This window comes from Orbicella franksi, chromosome 8 (genome assembly GCF_964199315.1).
Source record: "Orbicella franksi chromosome 8, jaOrbFran1.1, whole genome shotgun sequence".
Classification (NCBI taxonomy): Eukaryota; Metazoa; Cnidaria; class Anthozoa; order Scleractinia; family Merulinidae; genus Orbicella; species Orbicella franksi.
In genome coordinates this window covers 15,708,605-15,719,289 of record NC_138152.1, presented here as the reverse complement: position 1 = coordinate 15,719,289, position 10,685 = coordinate 15,708,605, and positions in this window count along the sequence as shown.

Below are 10,685 nucleotides of genomic sequence, written 5' to 3'. Positions count from 1 at the left end.
AAAGCCACACCCATACAGGGGTAGGGGCAGATCTAACATACCAGCGAGGATATTTATATGGGTAACAACATTGCAACCCCCCCCCCCCCTCCCTCCCTCCCTTTTGCTGGGTAGATGCAGGAAACAGAAACAAAACACTGATTATGGTGGCAAAACATGAGTGGCAGGGAAGACAGAGACAGAGTAGCGGCGTCTCTACCCTTCTGGGAGGACAATAGGTCAGACGGTACGATGGCACCATCCTGGAGAGATCCGGACCTATTTCCTTGGAAGTAACATGCATTACATTGCATGTCACAAAAGATCGGTAACCTTTCGCACCGTTATCTTTATTCAGTGGGTCTTAAGTACTTGACTTAGTGCTAGTTAGAACGGTATGGTACACGCCGCAACGCCAAATGATGAAATAATTTCAAAATCATTACACTTCAAAAAAATATGTAAATTATTTTAATTACCTAGTACGTCAAACTCGTCTTCGTGAAATGCATGGCGGCGGGGTTTAAACATCTACACTATAGAGTAGCAAATTAAGAACGGGAAAATTTGAATTAAAAGCTTTTAAATTGTACTTTTTTTTGTATCTCATTATTTACAAAATCACAATTAAATTAAACACCTCTAGGACCCGGCTATAGAGTAGCAATAAAAATAAAGTTGTACTTTGGTCCGTTGTACCATTCTTGTACCAGAAGAGGCTAATGTTAGACTTAATAATTTAATATGCTTTACTAAGATTACGATTATTTGACAAGAGTGGATTCTGTGACACTGTTTTACAAAATACTCCGTCAAACTTGTTACAAACTCGGTCTACTTGCGCATATTATACAGTATTGAAAGAACACCCTGTGAGAAAGTGCATGTTAGGACGCGTACTTCTAGGACTCAATACAACACAGAAACAACAGGAGTAGTTAATTAGGGCTCGGCCAAAAATATATTACATATGATAATCTAGAGGGTTGCACAGGGGATCTATGGCACGATTCACGAACGGAAACTGAATTGAGGATAACGGATCACGGATATAAATATTTCGTTTTTCCGAGTCACGAAAATAAGCAAGTACTGTAAGATACTCTTTTTATAACCTGTTCTTACACTAGAAAGAGTGTTTGAAGAAAGAAAAATCGTAAAAGGCTGAGTCAAGGCTACATATTGCAAATCGCATGTATAAGTCACTCTCGATAGACAACTCTAACCATTCGTATGCATATGACTCGCGTCTCAAAATTACGTAGAATTGAGAGGTGAAGTCACGAATATCGGTGACTAATTGAAGTTCTTCACTGGTCCCGCAAAACCTTCAGTTCACGGATCACGAAGAATAATTTCCACAAAGATAAATAAACAAGAGACGGGGAAAAAGCTATGGAAACACTCGACTGCGGATGTTGTTGCCACACGGCATTTCACAATCTGACAAACTAGTTTCACTCAGCTCGTGTTTCTTTAATTAACATCCCAATCATTGATAATTTGAGCCAAATATATGTACGAAATTAAAATCTCTATTGATATTTAGTGTAACTTTGATTTTCTTTTCTTTTCCGTTACAAAATTAATTCTTTATTTCAGATCTTAATAACTGCAGGTGTTGGGTTAAACGTGGGAATCAGGACGCAACTCAATGCAAATTCTGCTTTGGTGAGGAAAGTGGACATTTTTTTGATTGAGTATTGCTGTACCCATTTAGCTTTAAAATCTTTGGCCAAATGGTACCTAGGGATTTTCAATGTAGAAAAAACACCATTGGACTGATCCTGGTACTTTTTAGGGTCTCAGGCGGAAATTACCACACGAGCCTCTTACAGCAATTAGAATTGTGGAGTAGTGCCATTTACGTTGTGAAATTATAAAACCATGGCAACTCGGGAGGTCTCTGCCCCTTCTCTCACATATAGGTGACTCATGAAGTCCATTTAAATTATACTATTCTTGTATCAGTATATTGTATGTACTAGACATTATACATACTTGCGTCAATATAAGTATAAACCCTTTTCATAAATGCTACTTGCTGCTTTTAAATTAACCTCACTAAACTCGACTTAAAAAACCTGTTTCGTAAAGCTAACTTTAATAATTACAAAATATATATAAAATTAAAATATATAATTTATGAACAAGAATAGAATCTTATAGTTTAGTACTTAACATATAGTTCTGGACATGGTGCTCAACTTATTTAAGTTCTAACTTTTTTTCTTCTTCTTCTTCTTCTTTCTTTCTTTCTTATTTGGCACCGTACTAGGTTATTACCTTCAAAACGTTGAATATCTCCTCTTCCATCTTATATGGTTTCATCTTGTTCTGGTATGAGGCATGATTTGCCTCAAACAAAAGGGACCCTACATACAAAAGGGACCCTACATACATACAGGTATGTTAATATATATATATATATATATATATATATATATATATATATATATATATATAATGAAGTTAATGAAAGAACCAAGGACGGACAACTTCTGAATGACATTTTCATTGGAAGAAAAACTTTTTATGCCCTGAGCGGGATTTGAACCCACGTCCCCCTGATTACCGGTGGGGTGTGATCACCACTACACTATCAGAGCAACCGTGCTGGCTACACGGCCAATCTAGATAGTGAATGGAGATTTTACGTGGTTCTCCCGGGCCAATGTTTTTTCCAATGGATTTGAATCCATTTGTGATCCTCCTGTGGGCAGAGATGCGCTGTTGGCTCGAGAGACCACTTAACTTGTAATTAAATTGTCTCCTTCTCTCTCGTCCGCCTGTGAATCGTCGTTCCTGTCGATCCAGTGTCATCTAGTTGGAGAAAAAACATTGGCCCGGGAGAACCACGTAAAATCTCCATTCACTATCTAGATTGGCCGTGTAGCCAGCACGGTTGCTCTGATAGTGTAGTGGTGATCACACCCCACCGGTAATCAGGGGGACGTGGGTTCAAATCCCGCTCAGGGCATAAAAAGTTTTTCTTCCAATGAAAATGTCATTCAGAAGTTGTCCGTCCTTGGTTCTTTCATTAACTTCATTAATTAACTACGTCTGACCGAGGCTTGGACTGTGAATCCATTTGTGATCCTCCTGTGGGCAGAGATGCGCTGTTGGCTCGAGAGACCACTTAACTTGTATATATATATATATATATATATATATATATATATATATATATATATATATATACTTCTTGAACTTGAACAGAATAAATTTATAGAGCGCTCGACTCTGAGAGGAGCAGTGTAGATAATAAACAATGGTAGCAAGACTTCAATTCATCGTTTTATTGCAATAAAACGATGAATTGAAGTCTTGCTACCATTGTTTATTATATATATATAAAACGGTTATAAAATGCCTCAAGCCAACAAAGAATGCCACTGCGTCAGGAGGATCAATGAAGATTCACAGTCCAAGCCTCACCGCAAAAATGAATTTAAAAACGTTTGATAAAGCAAGGACGGACAACTTCTGACGGTAAAAAAAGTTAAAAAGTTAAAAATTTAATAGAAAACCGTTTCGGTCTTAGACCTTCATCAGTTACCAGGTCTAAGAAGATCTAAGACCGAAACGTTTTTCTATTAAACTTCTGACGGTAAAAAAAGTTAAAAAGTTAAAAATTTAAAACGTTTCGGTCTTAGACCTTCATCAGTTACAAGAGAAAAAGGACGAAAACTAAGTTTAAATACGGTTACAGTGTGGTAGATTACGTAACGAAATGAAAAATACAATATTGTGCTATTAATACATCGTGATTAATACAATACAGGAAGAAAATGCAAAACGAGAAATACAATGCTGTACTATAAATTGCGTCATACAGGGTGATAATTAATAGACCAAACGAAAAGAATACAATACTGTGCATAAATTACATTATAGAGCGTGATAGTTGCAGAACTAGGTTAAATTCAACCTAAAAACTAAAAGAGTTAAAATAGATAAAACGGACTCTTGCAATGCGGTAAATATAACGGGAAAAATAGTTTGCAAAGATAAGCAGTTGAAAAAAAAAAAAAAAAAAAAAAAAAAAAAAAAGAAGAAACCTACGTTTACGCTGGACAAGGTTAATAACAAAATCCCAAATCGAGGCCTTTGGAGCATTACAGGGTTGACAAACAACAAAATCCCTGGCGGGGCCCTTAAACAATAAACTGTAATAAGATCCCAGGCAGGGCCTTTGAGCATACCTGACACCCAAAAAGCTGACAAAATCCAAGGAAGGGCCTTTGAACTGCCTAATGGCGCGAACGCATATTTACACAAGAGAAAGTTAATTATAACAAATTCTGTTTTTGGAGTGAAATTCTTCTCTTTTATTTAAGTCATGGGGAGCCAAAGAGAACAGTTGAGCACTCCAATAAGCCTCTTTCGTAATTAAAAACCTATCGATCTTGTCTGAGTCATTAGGGGCCTGCACCTGATCAATGCATTGGAATTCAAAATCATCCAAGGAGTGTGGAATTTTATTGAAATGTACTGCTACCTCACAAGTGGTTTTGTTTGTGAGCATAGCAGACTTGTGGTTACGAAACCTAACCCGAAAATCGGTGGTAGTTGATCCTATGTACTGTAAACGACATTTCTTGCAGGAAACTAAATAGATCACGTTTTTAGAATCACAAGAAAGCCTTGAATGAATGGTGTATTTTCTGCCCGTTTTAAAACTTAGAAATGATTTAGATTCAACAAAGAAATTTCGACAGAGATCGCATCTATTTCTTTCACATTTAAAGCAGCCATTGTTTGGCTGAATTGTTTGTCCCTCATCGGCGGTTTTAAAACGAGATGGTGCTAATAATTCTTTCAGGTTTTTTGTTCTACGAAAAGATGGTATGATAGAGCCTTGAGGGAAAAGTTCTTTCAATTTGGGGTTGGATTGCAAAATCAACAAATGCTTTCTAATTATGCTACTCACATTAGGCAAATTAAGATTAAATGTGAGAACAAATGGAAATAATTTCTTCGATTGTTTTCCGCGTTGCCGTAGTAAATCATTCCTAGAAATGGTGGAGGCTTTGGAGAATTGATCGTCAACTAATTTGGAGGGATAACCCTGATTAACAAGATAACCCTTGTACTCAACTGTTCTCTCGGCAAGGAAAGTTTCTTCAGAGCAATTTCTCTTCAATCTAGTCGCTACTCCAAGAGGAATAGCCTTGAAGACATGCTTGGGATGGCAGCTAGAAGGTGGAAGATATAAATGACTATCTGTAGGTTTAGAATAAACATCAGTTCTAATAAACCCATCCACAAGGTGTAAAGTAAGATCAAGTACGTGAAGCTCACGTTCAGAAAAAACTAACTCGAATTTAATAGTAGGGTATAGAGAATTAATGTAATCAGTAAATTGATGTAAGGCAGGAAGGCCTTGCTGCCAAAGATCAAAGACATCGTCACGATAACGCCACCACAAGGACGGCTTTATCGGACCGGAAAACTTAGCTTTAAGATCAATTTCACCCATGGCTAGATCGGCATAACTACATGCATTTTTTGGACCCATGGCCGTGCCATGAATCTGAAGAAAGAAATTCTCCTTAAAAACAGAATGGTTGCTTTTCAAACAGATTTTTACGGCTTCTAATATGCAAGATGTAGACGGAATTTTGTTTTCCCTAGCATTCAAAGCTTTCCTAACTGCAGTAAGACCAAGTTTGTTATCAATGTTGGGGAACATTGAAACCACATCCCACGAAACCAGTAAGGTGCCAGTTGTGTTCCGAAAGAAAAGAAATGGAGATCTCCTACGTCCAGGTACCCTGAACTTGAACTTTTTTTAGCTAATGTAAGGCGTGATCTTATCAATCCTGAGAACATTAAGCAACCTAGAGATAATCTTTCACGAAAAGAACGTGTTGCCCTTAAGGAACTTAGAAACTCTAATGTAGTGATTCGGATACAGGACAAAGGTTCCCGTTTTGTTTTAATTGATGATAAAGAGTACGAAGAAAAAATGCTTGGTCAGCTCAACAATCAGCTGCACTACAAATCTTTGCAATCAGATCCTACCTCGAAGCATTTAGCGTTAGTAAGTAGTTGGTGTTCCAAATGGCTTGGAAAGGGTGAGATTTCCCCCGAAATAGCTAAGTGGGTTTTAAATAAGGAAGCGAAACCAGGAGTTGCCTTTGGGAACATTAAAACGCACAAAACGGGCAACCCGTTAAGACTCATTACCTCTTGTTGTGGTACGGCAATTGAGAACTTGTCGGCCTTTACCGAATTCTATTTGCAACCACTTGCTCGTAAATTACCATCATTTATTAAGGACACCACGGATTTGCTTAACAAAATAGGAGATCTTAACACGAGTGGCCCTTTTCCAACTGGCACCTTACTGGTTTCGTGGGATGTGGTTTCAATGTTCCCCAACATTGATAACAAACTTGGTCTTACTGCAGTTAGGAAAGCTTTGAATGCTAGGGAAAACAAAATTCCGTCTACATCTTGCATATTAGAAGCCGTAAAAATCTGTTTGAAAAGCAACCATTCTGTTTTTAAGGAGAATTTCTTTCTTCAGATTCATGGCACGGCCATGGGTCCAAAAAATGCATGTAGTTATGCCGATCTAGCCATGGGTGAAATTGATCTTAAAGCTAAGTTTTCCGGTCCGATAAAGCCGTCCTTGTGGTGGCGTTATCGTGACGATGTCTTTGATCTTTGGCAGCAAGGCCTTCCTGCCTTACATCAATTTACTGATTACATTAATTCTCTATACCCTACTATTAAATTCGAGTTAGTTTTTTCTGAACGTGAGCTTCACGTACTTGATCTTACTTTACACCTTGTGGATGGGTTTATTAGAACTGATGTTTATTCTAAACCTACAGATAGTCATTTATATCTTCCACCTTCTAGCTGCCATCCCAAGCATGTCTTCAAGGCTATTCCTCTTGGAGTAGCGACTAGATTGAAGAGAAATTGCTCTGAAGAAACTTTCCTTGCCGAGAGAACAGTTGAGTACAAGGGTTATCTTGTTAATCAGGGTTATCCCTCCAAATTAGTTGACGATCAATTCTCCAAAGCCTCCACCATTTCTAGGAATGATTTACTACGGCAACGCGGAAAACAATCGAAGAAATTATTTCCATTTGTTCTCACATTTAATCTTAATTTGCCTAATGTGAGTAGCATAATTAGAAAGCATTTGTTGATTTTGCAATCCAACCCCAAATTGAAAGAACTTTTCCCTCAAGGCTCTATCATACCATCTTTTCGTAGAACAAAAAACCTGAAAGAATTATTAGCACCATCTCGTTTTAAAACCACCGATGAAGGACAAACAATTCAGCCAAACAATGGCTGCTTTAAATGTGAAAGAAATAGATGCGATCTCTGTCGAAATTTCTTTGTTGAATCTAAATCATTTCTAAGTTTTAAAACGGGCAGAAAATACACCATTCATTCAAGGCTTTCTTGTGATTCTAAAAACGTGATCTATTTAGTTTCCTGCAAGAAATGTCGTTTACAGTACATAGGATCAACTACCACCGATTTTCGGGTTAGGTTTCGTAACCACAAGTCTGCTATGCTCACAAACAAAACCACTTGTGAGGTAGCAGTACATTTCAATAAAATTCCACACTCCTTGGATGATTTTGAATTCCAATGCATTGATCAGGTGCAGGCCCCTAATGACTCAGACAAGATCGATAGGTTTTTAATTACGAAAGAGGCTTATTGGAGTGCTCAACTGTTCTCTTTGGCTCCCCATGGCTTAAATAAAAGAAAAGAATTTCACTCCAAAAACAGAATTTGTTATAATTAACTTTCTCTTGTGTAAATATGCGTTCGCGCCATTAGGCAGTTCAAAGGCCCTTCCTTGGATTTTGTCAGCTTTTTGGGTGTAAGGTATGCTCAAAGGCCCTGCCTGGGATCTTATTACAGCTTATTGTTTAAGGGCCCCGCCAGGGATTTTGTTGTTTGTCAACCCTGTAATGCTCCAAAGGCCTCGATTTGGGATTTTGTTATTAACCTTGTCCAGCGTAAACGTAGGTTTCTTCTTCTTTTTTTTTTTTTTTTTTCAACTGCTTATCTTTGCAAACTATTTTTCCCGTTATATTTACCGCATTGCAAGAGTCCGTTTTATCTATTTTAACTCTTTTAGTTTTTAGGTTGAATTTAACCTAGTTCTGCATCTATCACGCTCTATAATGTAATTTATGCACAGTATTGTATTCTTTTCGTTTGGTCTATTAATTATCACCCTGTATGACGCAATTTATAGTACAGCATTGTATTTCTCGTTTTGCATTTTCTTCCTGTATTGTATTAATCACGATGTATTAATAGCACAATATTGTATTTTTCATTTCGTTACGTAATCTACCACACTGTAACCGTATTTAAACTTAGTTTTCGTCCTTTTTCTCTTGTAACTGATGAAGGTCTAAGACCGAAACGTTTTAAATTTTTAACTTTTTAACTTTTTTTACCGTCAGAAGTTTAATAGAAAAACGTTTCGGTCTTAGATCTTCTTAGACCTGGTAACTGATGAAGGTCTAAGACCGAAACGGTTTTCTATTAAATTTTTAACTTTTTAACTTTTTTTACCGTCAGAAGTTGTCCGTCCTTGCTTTATCAAACGTTTTTAAATTCATTTTTGCGGTGAGGCTTGGACTGTGAATCTTCATTGATCCTCCTGACGCAGTGGCATTCTTTGTTGGCTTGAGGCATTTTATAACCGTTTTATATATATATATAGGCAGAATAATATGGTTTTCCAAACGGTGACTTCCAGTAGAAGGATCAAAAGATACCGTGCTTCAATGTGAATTTTAGTTAAGTGTAAGATGAGGCGTCATGAAGCAAACTTCTAACTGTTCCGGCTTTTAATGTGACGTTTCGGCCTTCGGCCTTCTTCAGATTGGAACAATATTTACAAGTTAAAAAATAAAACGTTAAAAATCCTCAGGATTTTTAACGTTTTATTTTTTAACTTGTAAATATTGTTCCAATCTGAAGAAGGCCGAAGGCCGAAACGTCACATTAAAAGCCGGAACAGTTAGAAGTTTGCTTCATGACGCCTCATCTTACACTTAACTATATATATATATGTCTGAATTTATGAAAACCGTGTTAAAGACTTTGCACCAAAATAGCGGGCATGTTTTTGAAAAAACGGTTAGAAAATGTACATAAATATGGCCATGTCGCACCGAGAGTGCTATCTACCTCGTGTACTCTTAATAGAGTCCATACCATGCCTATACAAGCCTTTAAAGTCGCTGCAAAATGAGTCGAACGAGCCAAACAAAACTAAATTAGAGCTTAAATTGATCATTTGGTTCGCCGCGGCACTAATTTAGACAGGCTTAACCTCTGCGATTTCACCTAAATGACCTCGCTATGTCTTTACTGTGGGTTAAATTAGCCAGTCACGCTAACAAGAGCATGGTAAGCAGTGGAATCGGTTATTTACCTCTATATTTCAGCCAAAAAGTAGCCGTTACGTGACATTTCATTTCAATATCTGACCGGATTCGCAAAAACATAGCCATAGAATTTGACTTGTCACTGATAATCTAACTTGCTACAATTCTGTCCTAGAGCTAGCTTTCCACGAGGCTTATCGTAGCTCAAATAACAGCAAATAACTCTCCTGTATGCCTTTTGAAGCCAGGAAGACTAAATTCACCGTCTTTTCGTTGAATCATGAATTGTACAATTTAATTAAGAGTGCTTTTAACATGAAATTGGAGTCTAAATCAACACGAACGTACAGATATCAAAACCGCGGCGGAGAGCTCATCTATCGCTTTCTAAAGGCCTGCATCGTCCTAAATGGACTGAACAAGAGCTTCCTACATCGAGAATCGATTGAACTTCAGACAAACTAGGCCATAGTTAGCAGTAAGCGAACACTCAACATGTTGTCGTTACGTCAATTATCGCCCGGAAGCCACGCAAATAAATTTCTTCCGCGCTAGCGAATCACAGACAGTTCTGATACTTAGCTAAGCCGAGAACGCCTAAAATTGATAAAACAAGGAAATTCTACTCACGATCAGCGCTTGAACTCATGTTCTTCTCTCTCCTCGTGGCCATGTTTTGCTCGCAAATAGCAATGTCCCGGATGTACTTCAATTTTGTCGAGCGCGGAATGGCACATCCAGATTTCAACAGATTTTTTTTCGAAGTCTTTAGCTACATCAAAGTTCAAAGCAAATGACGCCAACAGCAGCTAGAAATGTCCAGTCCATTGCACGTCTAAGCCCTAAATTGATGTGGCGAAAGATTTTTGCTGTCTAAAGCAAGCACAACATTATCGCCACAGGGCAAACGGCCTTCTGTTACGGGACTAAATGTGACCCGTACAGTTTACACATGTCCTCAGGCCCGCCTCAGGTACGATAATGGACGACGCTTACTAGCAAATCGTTAGACTTGGGCCTTCATTGGACTTAATGATGTCCTCGGGCAGACTTCCTTTAGACAGCAAATACAGAACGCTAATCGGTCGCTCCTTGTCAGAGTCACCGCGCGAACTGAATTCAGACGAGTGTAGCCTGGGCTAAACTTAACGCAAATTGAAAAAGGGGGGGGGGGGTGGGGGAGGGTCGATAAATAATGAAAAAAATACCTAAATAAATGAAACATGCGGCAAGGAGTTGCTACATTTCATGCTAGGTAAGATTTACAAGCTGCTGTCATAGCGAAAGCAGAAAACAAAAACAAAGAAAGGAAAAAAA